At 51.2% G+C, this 5,443-nt stretch overlaps 1 pseudogene; it reads right to left on the bottom strand.

The window, feature by feature from the left end:
• Positions 1-4,313: 4,313 nt before the first annotated feature.
• On the bottom strand, positions 4,314-5,143 carry LOC121464016 (annotated as a pseudogene).
• Positions 5,144-5,443: the final 300 nt, after the last annotated feature.

Below are 5,443 nucleotides of genomic sequence, written 5' to 3'. Positions count from 1 at the left end.
TTTTTTGTTTTGAGAAAGGGCTTTGTGTAGCCCACACTGCCCTTGAACTCTTGATCCTCCTGCCTCTTCCTCTAATTTGCTGGGATTACAAGCATGTACTATCACATCCAGCTTTTATTATTTTAGTTATGTTTTTGGTGTGTGTGTGTGTGTATGGTATATGCCCATGTGTGTGCAGGTGTGTGTGCCTGTCCATGTGTGGAGGCCAGGGGAGAGTGTCCGGGGTTCTACTCTGTTCCTTTGAGGTGGGGTCTCTGCCTGAATCTCAAGTTTTACCTTTTGTTTACCTCTAGCTAGGCTGGTAACCAGCAAGTCCCTTGTCTCTGCCTTCCCAGCTGGGCTGCACGTGAGCAGGAGACACTCCAGGTTTGCTAAGTGCTCACTGGGATCTGAACCTGGACTCACATGGTTATGCAGCAAGTATTCAACTACTAAACCCTCTCTTCAGCCATGGCCTGTGACTTTTGAGATAGGGTCTATCTTAGGGTTTCTATTGCTGTGAAGAGACACCATGACCAAGGCAACTCATAAAAGAACACATTTAACTGGGAGACTGACTGCAGGTCAGAGGTTGAGTCCATTATCATCATGATGGGATATGGTGGCATGCAGGCAGACATGGTGCTGGAGAGTTGAGAGGAGAAAAGAAGCTACATCTTGATCCAAAGGCAACAGGAAGTGAACTCAGATATTGGGTGTGACTTGAGCATAGATGAGACCTCAAAGTCCGCTTCCACAGTGACACACTTCCTCTAACAAGGCCACACATAATAGTGTCTCTCCTTTTGGGGGTCATTTCCTTTCAAACCACGACAGGGTCTCACTGTGCAGCCCAGGCTGGCCCACAGCTCAGAGGCCCCACATGCTGGGTGATGGGATTGTCCCGCCTCACACATCCTGCCAAGGCAACAGCCCTGAGCTCAGTTCATGGGCCCTGAAACTGGGCCCATGGATGGTGCAGGAGCAGCTGCTTGCCCCCTGGACAGGTAGACAGGCTGGCACCTTCACCCCCCAGGCAGGTTCCTGAACCTTTGCCCTTCCTCGTCAGTCTGCCCAATCGATCTGTCCCATCCATTTGCTAATGGCAAATAAGAGGAGAAAGCCGAAGTTCCGGGAGTGGCCTGCCCGTCAGGGGACAGAATGGGCAGGGCAGGACCAGCTTTCTGTTTGCAGATCTCAGTTTCTGTAAACCTGTTCTGTTCCTTGATGGACCTCCTGGCTGAACTGCGGGGAATGTGACCTGTGCCTTCCTCAGACTGCATTTCCCCCCAGTGGCAGCAGCCTCCTCCAGAAAGCCTTCCCTGACTGCCAGCCCACAGGATCTTCTGGAACTCCATCATCAGGAGAGGGTGCCTAGGACCCACCATCTAGCTAGATTGCTCTTTCCCAGGGGCTGTTCACTGCAGAGCCTATACCCGGCCCTGGGTTCCATCCCCAGCACTGCAAAGACCCAAAAGCTAAGCATGTGATGGACTGGTGTAGGCACTGGAGTTGCCGGGGTCAAAGCCTGGGCCAGGACATCCCTAACTTCTAGGGCAATTAAACAGTGAAAGCAGAGACAGGAGATTTATCCAATGAGGCCACATCAGAAAGAGGGATAGAGAGGTCCTGTGACAACTTGGGGTCCGCACTCCTCAAGTCCATCTTCAGGATCCTGACATGAGGTTTAGGTTTAAACACAGGGCCAGTGGTCCGTACAGCTGAGTGGCCCTGATCAAAGTATCATTCCAGTCTGGTCTTAGTCCCTCCTGAAGGTGGCCTGCCAAGTTCAGAACTATATAAAACCTCTTCCTGGGAGACAGGGTCCTCTGGCTGCACCGGGCTTCAGCCTTTTATTCCTCCAGCATGAGATCCCTTGGGAACTGCAGTTTCTTGGGGACCACTGTAGTCTGACAACCAAAGGAGGGCAGGAAGATGGACAGTGTCTTGCTTGGCTCCTGTTGGACGGCACAGTATCTTCTGGGAGGAGAGCACCCTAGGCTTTGACTGCCCAACACAGGACAGTCACTTTTGTAGTTACTATGAGCCCCAGTGTTTCTCCAGAGATCAGAATTCTGGGGACTCAAAGGGCTTGAGAAGCACTAGGTCAGAGGTATTAGCCGAGTGCTCACTTGGGTCCGACCTGGCCTCCAGTGGAACCCTGGAGCAGCTGACTCACTCCCTAAGCACGGCCTCTCTCCCTCTGTCCTCTCAGGGTCAAGCTTGCTGAGGTGTGGAGTGGTGTACAGGAAGCAAGTGTGTGCTGAAGCTGGAGCAGGTGGGTGCTCCCCCAGGCTCAGGGGCCAGGCCTGGGGTCATTTCCGGAAACAACCTTGTGTGCGGATGTTGGGCTGGGCTCCCTGGTCACAAGTATGCTGTGTCCTCTGACCACAGGTGTCCCCACCTAAGTCAGTAGACATTGCCATGGAAACATCCCAGGAGTTACCTGAGCATTTTTTTCTTTCCTCCCCTATCCTACGTGTCCAGAGAGGGAGGAGCCTGCCCTCTCCAGTGGATTTCCATGTTTACAGAGGCCCCAGAATGCTCACGTCACTCTTCTGGAAGATCACCTGGCCTGACTTTCAGAAACAGCCCTGGGTGGAAGTCTGGGCAGGACTTACAAAGATTGGTCTGGGAACACAGTGGTCTCTATAAAGTTTTTGTGATGCCAGGTGGTGACTCCACAGCTACCAAGGGAAAGATAGAGCCCAGTGACTGTGTGTGCGTGTGTGTGTGTGTGTGTGTGGTGTGTGTGTGTGTGTGTGTGTGTGGTGTGTGTGTGTGTGTGTGGTGTGTGTGTGTGTGTATGTGTGTGTGAGAGAGAGAGAGAGAGAGAGAGAGAGAGAGAGAGAGAGAGAGAGCTACTGTTCTCAAACAAGGGGAGGGTGGAGGAGGCTTTGTTCTTACTTAGCCACAGGTTTCCTGGCAATGGTAGATGGTAGATTCTTCACAGGCCTGGCTCTGGCCATGCTAGAATTAATGAAAACACAGGACCCCCAGCTATGCCTGAATATCTGACAGGCAATGGCTTTTTAAAACTATGTTTAGTTTATTTATTTGTATTTTTATGTATATTGATGTTTTGTATGCATGTGTGTCTGTGTGAGGATGTCAGATCCACTGGAACTGGAGTTACAGACAGTTGTGGGTGCCATGTGGGTGCTTGGAATTGAACCTGGGTCCTCTGGAAGAGCAGTTAGTGCTCTTAACCACTGAGCCCATCTCCCCAGCCCCCACAAATGGCTTTTTAAGTGTATCGTGTGTCACACTGAGGTAATTGTGGTACTAGAAATTAACCATCGTTTACCTGGCATTCAGATTGAGGTGGGCATCATGTGTGATACCCTGTCACAGGTCTGTGATCCAGCACCTGGGAGCTCAAAGCAGAATAATTGCCAAGAGTTCAAAGCCAGCCTTGGCTGTGTAGTGAGTTACAGCCTGGGCTATATAGTAAGGGGGCTTTTGGGTTCTTAGTCTCATTAATAAAAGAATTTAAGAGTGGACTCAAATGGAGGCTGGAGGACAACATTATCAGAGCGTAAGAAAGCCCTCCAGGGCAGGCAGCAGGCTAGTAGGAAACCTTAGCAGCCGCTGGAAGGCGGAGGTGCAGGGAGAGAACAGGAAAGGCCTTCCTGTTTGGGTTAAAATGGCACAGAGGTCAGCCACGTGGCAGCAAGTTGCTTCACGTCAGGGAGGGAGCTTTGGGGAAAGACAATATATTCCCAGTCTGTTTCCTATTGCTGTGGTAAACACTGGTCTGACGTAACCCAGGGAAGGAACAGGTTTGCTTCATCTTCCATCTCTCAGGTCACACTCCACCACTGAGGGAACTCAGGGCGGGAACCTGGGGGCCAGAGGGGAAGCAGAGGCCACAGGACTTGTTTCCCATGGCTTGCTCAGTCTGCTTTCTTACATCACACAGGCCCCACCCACAGTGGGCTGGGCCCGCCCACATTAATCATTAACGAAAATGTCCCACAGCTTGGCTACAGGCCAACCTAATGGAGAAGTTCCTCAGTTGAGGTTCCTCTTCCCAGATCAAGGTGACACAACTAACCGTCACAGTGTCACCGTGAGGAAGCCCAGGGTGCTAGGGAGGGCGTGCTTCGAGAGGAGATGGAAGAGAAGGAGGTTAATTCAGAAAAGCAAGCAAGTCACAGAGCTGCAAGGCTGTGTGGGAGAGCACTCGGAGGCAGGGATTCTGGGGAGGGAAATTGCCTTCTCTCATTAAAGAGATAAAAGTAAAATTACCTTATCCTATGAAAAGGGATAATATCATGCCCCCCCTCCCCTTTTCAGACTTAATTCACTTTATTTTTCTTGTATAAAAACCCTTACGTAGTAGCCACAGTGGGAGCCTGGGTCCTCTGAACAGAAACCCTGGTGTGGGTTTTCACAAAATGGCCACTGAGTTCCTGATGAGGAGACATTGTGAACACAGTCTCTTTCCAGAAGTCAGGGGATCAGGGAGTTGTAGGTCTTAGAGATGGCATCAAAGGTGGCCTTGGTAGTGCCCAGGGTGGGAGTCCCCCTGGTTGATATGTAGCAGTCATCAATACTGGCCAGCAGCAGCAGCTTCTTGGGGACAGAGGCAGAAATGATGCCAGTGCCTGGGGGTGGGGGAATAAGACAACATAGAGCCACAGTGGCCGGGCCTCTTGCACGGAGCAGGGTAGGGCTTGCCAATCTTTTTTTCTCAGTGGCTTCTCCATAAGGATGATGAAGAGCTTGACCAAGATGATGGCCCCTCGGATGGCAGTGGCTACGTCCTTGGAGCACTTAACACCAAGACCAACATAATCATTGTAGTCCCCAATAGCGACAAAAGTCTTGAACCTGGTCCGCTGGCCAGCCTGAGTCTGCTTCTGCACTGGCAAGATCTTCAGAACCTCATCCTTTGTGGATGTGCCCAGGAAAAAGTCAGTAATCTCAGGTTCCTAAGTGGGCAGGGGAACAGGCAGATCTGCTCCAGGAACTGATCTTCATGTCCTGAACCAGGCGCCCAGGTTGGTGATGGGCTTCCACTCCTTGTCTTCAGCTTTACCTCCATGGGGCCCACGGCCTTGACCGTGGTCACAACTTCAACTATAACCAAACCGCCGCTGAGTCTTCCTGGGTCCCCAGGGCCTCTGGGCCCTCCCACTGTACCAGGGTCATCTGCCATTTGGTGTTTTCCAAAGAAGAAGAAAGTGTGCCTGTCTCTTTAGCATGACTAAGGTGAAGAGTGAGTCCTTCCTCAGTGGTAGTGTGTGAGTGTGTGAGCCAATGCTAATTTTAATTAGCTAGGCCTTAGAGATCCAGGAAACAAAAATGCCCCTGCTCTGCAAGCCCCTTGCCCAAGGACAGACAGTTCCTGAGATGCTGGGGGCTTCTGTTTATGGGAGATAACAAGCCACCTGTTTTCACCCTCTTAGACAAGTTTGTTTGATCCATCTGCACCAGATATTCTTGATCAAATGTGGGC

The sequence above is a fragment of the Microtus oregoni genome, unplaced genomic scaffold (assembly GCF_018167655.1).
Source record: "Microtus oregoni isolate MIOR12 unplaced genomic scaffold, Mior012 000027F_ref0000203, whole genome shotgun sequence".
In the NCBI taxonomy this organism is placed as follows: Eukaryota; Metazoa; Chordata; class Mammalia; order Rodentia; family Cricetidae; genus Microtus; species Microtus oregoni.
This window is presented reverse-complemented; position numbering and strand designations above follow the sequence as displayed.